The 8,708-nt window shown below is 38.3% G+C and overlaps 1 pseudogene; it reads right to left on the bottom strand.

Moving 5' to 3' along the window:
* Positions 1-6,067: 6,067 nt before the first annotated feature.
* Positions 6,068-8,316, bottom strand: LOC113627244 (eukaryotic translation initiation factor 4 gamma 2 pseudogene; annotated as a pseudogene).
* Between the last annotated feature and the right edge of the window lie 392 nt (positions 8,317-8,708).

Genomic DNA, 8,708 nt, shown 5'->3' with positions numbered 1-8,708 from the left:
AATAACTGAGATTTGAGGGGTTCTTTGTTACTTGGGCATACCTAAACATATATTACTGTTACAGGGAGATTAACTGACCTTAATAATGGCATTTCAAACAAAACTTTCTGGTCTCTATCTGTTCCTGTCCATCCCAATCCTTAATGTGTATAGATTCTTAATTCATGGATATACATAAGCATTAATTGCCACAAATGCTAAAACCATCCAAGTTAAACACTTATTTTTTCAACAATTATTTTTATGCCCAGAGTCATTTCTACTGTTTCAATAATTTTACCCTTTTCAAACACCCACTTGTTACCCTTTTACTTTTATGACAAAGGAGAGTGTGCATGAGGATATTATGCCTCATAAAACTGCATATTATAACAATGTCTATGGAGAAATATATTTTCCTGAGATTGGAGGTTATCATTTGTGGAGTTATCATTTGTGGAGTTCAAGCGTAGCACCAAAATCAACCTTTTTAGATTCATTTAACATAAATGCAACTTTTCTCTTTCTAAAACCAAAGGCTGGAAACTACCTACACAAATCTTCATAATGTATCTTTGATATCAACTAGCATTTAAAAAACATTCTGATGTGTTAAGTATAAAGGAATCAGAGATATGCTGATTGAATTTTCCATTGAAGTTGAACATTTTAAAGAAAAAGACAAGAAAGAAAAGAAGTTGGGAGATGCATGTTGTTCTTTGCTTCACACAGAACGTTTGAAAATCTGCCTGACCTCTTATTTTTATTTATTTAAATTAACAGCAGCAGCATTCACTGCCATCTGGTCCACAGGCACAGTGAGCTAATTTAAAAAAAAAACAAAAAAAGGAACTTCAAACTATCATTTAAACCTTTTAAAATAATTCAGCCAATACAAGGGTTGAAAAAGCATCACTTGGATTGGCAACCCAGAGGAACTAGGTCCCAGAGGGCAGTAAATCTGGATTTAGCCAGAGCTAAATGTGTGTTGAGAAAATTTTGATGGAGACTTCCCCAGGAGTAACTGTACATTCCCAAGGAAGAACTTGGAATGAAAACTGGGCTGCACCCAATGCTAAATGCAACTATTTGGAAGACTTTCCACCCTTTTATCTCCCCAGCTCAGATTATAAACTTTGTTAGCAGTTTCAGTTGGTGTTTTTGTCTCTACATAGTACTCCAATTTGAAATCTTATTCCACATTGGGAATACATCCCGTCAAAGCAACAGCATCCTATATTCATTTTGCATTCTATAGGTCATTGAGTTTTTCATTTAGTTTGAAATGTCTTGAAGCCCTCATCAAAGGTGATGCTAAAAGAACAATTTTTTTTTTTTTTTTTTTTTTTTTTTTGCGGTACGCGGGCCTCTCACTGTTGTGGCCTCTCCCGTTGCGGAGCACAGGCTCCGGACGCGCAGGGTCAGCGGCCATGGCTCACGGGCCCAGCTGATCCGTGGCACGTGGGATCTTCCCGGACCGGGGCACGAACCCGTGTCCCCTGCATTGGCAGGCGGACTCTCAACCACTGCGCCACCAGGGAAGTCCAAGAACAATTTTAATAAGTCATCTAGTGCTTCTCTCAGCCCACACATATTTTTGGCAGCACAGGAATATTGCTTTCTGCCATCTGTGCAGAATAGAATTTGGATTTTTGTTCAGGGTCAGTTAGAATGTGCTTAAGACCCAACGTGTAGCTAGGCTTTGATTCTTGCTCTAAACTTTTGATATGTGTTGTTTAGAATTTAAAGTGGTTTCACTAAAATCTTCTCTTTCTTTTCTGTAGCTGACATATTGTACTAATAAAGTTTAAAATAAATTCTTTTCAGTAGTAGTTGGCTGTTTTGTTTTTATGGCGATCTAATCTAACATCATTTCATTCAGTTTGTTTTGAAGATACACTCTGGGAGAGGAATAATTTAAGAATACACGACAGTCGTTGTATATACCAAGGTATAAACACAAAATCTGACTGAGGAATGTCTATGCACCAAGCAAATTTCTCAGTAATCTTTGTACTTGATATTTTCATTCCCATTCTGACAGATGAAGAAACTGAGGCTCAATAATGATACACAACTAGTAAGAAGTAGAATTAGGCTGTTAACTTAGGTTTGTGTTGTGCCAAAGCTTATGTTCTACTTAAAGAAACATGCTCCAATAATATTCACTTCTTTTCAATAAAGATGCATAAGTTCCTATTATTTGCTGAGGACTACACTGAGTTCCTTGGGAAGAAAGAAACTGAAACAGGAGGTCTCATTCTTTCAGAATTTTTAAATATAAATGAACAAGGTAGCACACATAGGAAGTAACCTCTATATTACTGCAAGGATGTTCTTTCTCAAACACAAAGCTACTTACATACCATTTTGTTGAAAAATGTCTTTAGTGTCTTTCTGTCTACAGGATAAAGCCTAAATTATTTAACATGACATTAACTGAACCTCTGCCTATTTCTCCAACTTAATTTCCAATATGCTAATGTCCTTATAGCCTACATTCCAGCTACCCCAAACTACTTGTGCTTTCTGGAATGTGACTTTTTGTCACTATCCTAAAATTTTGCTGTTCCGATTTTTCTATCTGGGATTTCTTTCCATCATTTTAAAGGCAAGTTTTTGTCAAGAATCATCTGAAACAATACCTCTTTCATGGATTATGCTTTTTATCACCTGTAAACCACATCCATGCTTCTTCAACATAGCTATGGCAGCTACAGCTTATGTTTACATACTTTCTTCCTGGGTAGATTGAATTTTACAGTCTCAGGGCCATGTTCAGGGTATGTGGTAGAATTACAGCCATTAAATATTCTTTTAATAAGCAAAAAACTGAGAACAGGAGAGAGAGGGTGGGTGAAAGGACCATCCAAATCTCTTGTAGGAGAGCAATAGGAAGCCCCGCAATAAATCTTATGAAAATTCAAAGCAAATAAATTCTATCATCATAAAGATTAGCTAGTTAATCTTTAACTAGGCTTCCATTAAAATAGTAGACACATATCAATAAAAATGACACAGGTCACTTTAGCTACCATGTACTCAGAGAGGGGGGTTCCAACAGAAATTTTCTTTAAAATACAACAAACACACTTTAGTTACTGTGAATGAGAGAGAAAAGTACAGCTGTCCACACTGACATCTCAACTCTGGCCTAGATGATGGTCTTACACAGACAGACACACACATGATGAGAGTCTCATACAGACACACACACATGCATGCACACGCCATGTGCACACACTCTCTTTTAAAATAGATTTTGGTGCTTATAAATACAAGATGACCAATATTATACATGTTACAAAAAATTTTGATTGTATTTCTTTGGTGTTTCCTTTTCTCTTTTTATTTATTCAGTTAGTTATGGCAGTAACTGTAACAGTCATTTAGTATCACTTCTGCTTCAGTAAATTACCTTGCTTTATCCCGGGGGCGGGGGGAATACAACTAAAACTCAAAGAAGAATGTAATAAGCCCTAGAACAATATATACATTGCACTGAGATAGGATTAGCTCCTTCAGAAAGTGGTAGGGTTTAGCACAAGAGGTATGAGAGTGGACGCCCAGGGATCTTCTTAATGGGAGATTGCCACTAGGAAAAAAAAAAAAAAGAAAAACAGGAAAAAAGAGAACATGGTTAACCACAGAGGAAGGGTAGTAAAAAGAAGAGAGAGGGTAGGGTAACCAGTAAGAAAGCAAACTATATTATTTTCCCAGTGCCACATCCTGGGCCAAAAATCTTGCTCATTCAGGGAATTGGCAGAGATGAATCATTTTTCTCATTTTCAGTTTTTGGTACATTCTTTCTGAGCAGCTCATTTGAAGAATGTAAACTCCAGGAACATGGATCTGTGTATCCCAGAGCTTTCAGAGTGACGAGAATCCTGGCTGTTGGTTGAATGAAGAAGCAAGAATACCCTAGTGTCTGACACCAAAGTCCTAGGTGTGTGCCCTTAACCTGCCTCTATCTCCAGCCTCAGCTTTTGCCACATCATAGTTAACCTACTGCAGCCTCACAGGTCTGCTTCTCACCAATGAGTCCTCCAAGCTTCTGGCATTTGTTTTGGTCTGAAACCCTATGTCATCCTGCCCAATAGATACATAGTATGAACCACAAAGCAAGTCTGATGTGTAATTACAAATTTTCTAGTAGCCACACTAAAAATGTAAATTAGACAGGTGAAGTTAATTTTGATAGTAATTTTTTATTTAACCCAATATATATAAAACATTAACATTTGAGAAATAGTCTATATAAAAATGGAGGTATGAACAAGGTATTTTATTTTCTTTTATTTTTATAATAACATGTAGAAGTTTTTGTGTATACTGGACTTACAGCACACCTAAATTTACACTAGCCGTTTTTCATGTCCTTCATTGGACAGTGCAGTTCAAACCCTTGCTGTCTTCACTCTCCTCCCTCCGCCTTTCCCTGGGAAGCTGTTCTAATCTGCTATTATGGCTTAGAGAAAAGCTTCCCTTTCTGGAGATCAGATTTTACCTCTATATCATATACTCTCTTATAAAATTCTTCATTATAGAAATTCTATGCTAATGAGTAATAACTCTTGGTGCTATCAGTTTAAAATCTGTATTCCTCACTAGACTGAAGGCTCCAGGAACACTTCTTTCATATTAATCCTTATATCCCCTGTGCTTACATAATATCCAACAAGAGGAGACATTTAATTAATACCTATTGAATAATCATTATTTAGTGCCTCTGACCCTTTATTTCCTCATCTATATAACAGGGATAAAAACGCCTATCTCATAGAGTGACTATAAGAATTAAACAACTTCATACATTCATGCATGTTTGTGTGTGTGTGTGTGTGTGTGTGTGTGTGTGTGTGTGTGTGTACTTAGAACAATGGCTAATACATCATAAGTTCTATATAGGGTCTGGCTTTTGGTAACAGTCATAGCAGTACGACTAAATCTAATTTTGTGAGGATTAAGGCAGACAGATTGAGGAGGGTGTCTGGCATATGATAGTGCTACTTTTAAAAATTTTGTTATGCTCAGTCTATTATTTCATATAAATGTCATAGCATATGCTCTAGTAATTAAACCTCTTAGTATTAATTTGTAGTCCCAACCTTGGATTGCAATATTCTTAAGAGGTCCAGGAAAATAAAGAGTATTCTTCATTTAACAGCAGGCTGCACATATAATTACTAGAAGAAATGCAGAATTAAGCTTTAATTAAGGCCCACATGAGACTGCTTGGTGAATGTGTCTAGGTGGTAATATTGCTCATCTGTAAACCATAACTTCTAGAGTTTAGTATTTCCCTTTCCATCAATGTTTTTTTTTTTCAAGTATCACAATGTTTATTGATAGATACAAGTATATAAAATCAGGGCATGAACATGACTTGATAAATTAAGTAGACTTAATTTCAATACTATAATACAAGGGACCAATTCAAATTCTCACCATTAGTTTCACACTCACAAAGACCACTTCAAGGGCACTTACAATCTCTCAAAATGTATCAGTTTTGTGCAAGTAAACCATGTTTCTTTTAAAAAGACTTGTGCACTTGCTCAGGCTCAAGGATATTAAAATCTAGCACATAAAACCCATTACTAGAGGTAGAAATACTGGCAATATACTATTACGGCAGCAATCATCAATTACAGTTAAGATTTTTTCTGTAACAACCAAATGGATAAGTAAATATTGCAACAACCCAAGTATTACTAAGCAAAGTGCATTTCTACAGTATTCAGTGTTGCTATTCAGTTTTCTAACTTAAAACAATCTATGATAACTGGCAGCAAAGAAGGTCCCTGCAATAGACTGCCTCTGCTTGAGAACTTATGATGTAATTATTGCATGCTGCTAATATACTATCTAAACATTAAAGATACTCCTAAAATATTTGATGGTAGACTATGATTAAGACATTACACTGCAAAAAAACTTATGCAGAAGGAAATCCTAACTGACACGCTTCTGCTTTAAATATTGTGCAAACATTACAGCAGAATGAACTTTCGCAGTGGTTAGGTCAAATGCAGTTACGTCATAGTAATGGTATGTTTTGCACAATTTAAGGCTTTGGTTGATTCTTTTAGTCAGCTTCTTCCTCTGATTCTTCTTCTTCAGCAGTTTCTAGCCAGGTTAGTCACTGATTCACCTGGAACAAAGCCTTGCCTTTCCCTGGGAACTCTTGGGTTATATCTTCTTTCCAAGCCAAGAAACCTTCTTCAATAATTTCCATGTCATAGAAGTGAACAAAAAAGCAAAGTAACATGCCTTTTGGGAAGTTGCTATTGTAGCAGTGCACCTGAAGAGCACAGAGGGCACTGACTTGTAGATCAATGTGATCATGAAGGAATTTCTGCATTACTGGCTTGAAGGAAAGAAGCAGTTGTTTTTCCTGCTCTGTTCTTTGGAAGGAGCAGAGGAAGAATCTCTTTCATCACTGGTGGGTTTACTTCACTAGAAAGGTACTGTAAGAAGCTAGTCACTAAGATGTTCACAAATCCTTTACCTACATGAAGTTTGGGAGAGATGTTATCTTTAATCCACTTATATATGGTTTGAGGAGATGATCCAACTTTATTTGCTTTAACAGTGCCTTCTCCAATTTGAGGAGTGGGAATAAGAAACTCAGTCCGTTTCCTCCCAAGATCTCCAACATGTGGTCCTTATTCTGATCAATTTCTGGGAGCATTTTCTGCATATTAACCTTGCTTTGTTGGAAAAGCTCTGTTAACCACTCTCAATCTTATAATTTAGCTAATTGCTGAAGACAAACTAAGAAGAGAGGAAAATGGGTGCCACTTTCCAGTGGTTGAGCTAGTTCTGAAATGCTCACCAGCTCCCAAATGATAGCATGGGCTTCAAACTGTGCTAAATATGATTTCACCAAGGGGATATCAATCTCCAGTTTGGGGCACTGGTCCAATGCACTCAGGAAAGACTGCATGAAGTTGTCACTTGTGGCCATCCCTTCCTGTTTGAGTAAACTGATCAAAGAACTTGCTTTTTCTTTATCTTCATCGCTTCTATCTAGTGACAGGATGATTACTTTGCTTAATATCTCAGGGAGAAAGTGTTTAGAAGCCCTCATCTCTCTTACACCATTGACAGCTTCGTTTGCATTTCCACTATTCAGATACTTGGTTACAACAGTTTTGGTTAGTTTAAGCAGTTCTTCCTTTGGTGGTGGTGGCTTTTTACTGGTCTTGGCAGGCTTTTCCTGAATAAGTGGTGGATTAGTTTTGAGACCAGCTGAGGTGTCTGTCCCAGAGGTGGTGTTTGAGTGTGTGGTGGTTGTGCACTAGAAGGAATCATAGTTATCTGGGGCTGAAGCTTTGGCACTTGATTTTTATTCATTAGGAAAGACTGAGCAGGCCTCAGGCTAATCTCATCTGCATTAAGCGGTCCTTTCTTAGAAAACTGAGGTGGCATATCCTTCAACTGTCCTTGCAGCTGGGATAAAACTCTCTGACTGGTTATGGTAGAGCTGGCTTAGCCCCTGGCTTTTCATAAACTTGCCTCCCATCTCCCCAAACTGTGATTGTGTGGGAGGTATGATGTGTCCCCCATGGCCACTGAAGAGTTGATTTGAACGATGACGCCCCATAGTGGGTGAAAATCTATCCTGGATAACTCCTGGACCAGTACCAATTCTGCTACCTGGCATTTGTCCAAACATATCAGCAAGTCCTCCAAGTGGGTCCCTATCCATTGTCATCCTGGGTGGCATGAACGGTTCCTCCAGAAAGAAGTCACTTCTCATCCCTTGAGCCATAGGAGCAGGAATAAACACTCCTAGATCTTTTACCGCATCTTGATAGATCTGATTGATCATCTTTGGTCCATTGTCAAGAAAAGCCTTGCGAGGAATCCAATGGTGTTCTTTCAACTCTATGGTATGCTGCAGCAGGAAACGAATCCTCACCAGCAATTCCTTACTTAACATCAAGGAGCACATTTGGGCAAAGTACTGATCCATTAAGGACTTGGCTCTTTCTTTGTCTAATCTAGGTCCCACTGTCCTCATTATCTGACAGAGGCACTCCAAATCCTCTTCCATATCTTTGAGTTGGAGTCTCTTCTTTTTTTCCAAAAGTGTTTTGGAAGGATAGATTCATAAATAAGATCAAGCTTTCCAAGTTCTCCAACGAATCTGATGTTCCCCAACATCTTGATCTTAGTAATGGCTCTCTGTTCCTCCTCCTCGGGGAGGAGGGGATTTTCACGCGTATCATAGATATCAACATTTCTGGTTCGGTTTTCAAATTCATCTTGTAATTTGGAAATTCAGAGGCGTCTGAATGTTGTGCTTTGCTTCTGTCCTGGTTGACCCTCTGCTGCTGGGCCATCGAAGTTTGGTTCATCTTCTGCCAATCGCAGACATAGCTGAGCACACAGTGAGCTATACTTCGGGCTTTGTCCACAATCAGCAGTATGATCCCTTTAAGGATGAGTTTAGACTCTACACCCACAATGAGGAGCTCAAGGCAAAGCTTGTCAAACTTTTCAGGAGTAAGCTTACTTAGTATGCCTCTTACTTTCCTGAAGATTGCATCATCTCGTTCTCTTTCATTTGCATAGTTGTTTGCTACGGAGTTGTCACCTCGCCTAGTGTTTCCTGCAGGAATCCATTTCTGCGCGTTTTTGCCCTGGGGATTTCCCCAGGAACTCACTGTTGCCAGCAGTCTTGAGATAGTGCTGAGGTGCACCCCGGCTTCCTCCTCCGC

Source organism: Aethalodelphis obliquidens, unplaced genomic scaffold (assembly GCF_003676395.1).
Source record: "Aethalodelphis obliquidens isolate GAN/ISIS:26980383/991018 unplaced genomic scaffold, ASM367639v1 scaffold20, whole genome shotgun sequence".
In the NCBI taxonomy this organism is placed as follows: Eukaryota; Metazoa; Chordata; class Mammalia; order Artiodactyla; family Delphinidae; genus Aethalodelphis; species Aethalodelphis obliquidens.
Note: the sequence above shows the minus strand (reverse complement) of the source record. Positions and strands in the feature narration are given on the sequence as shown.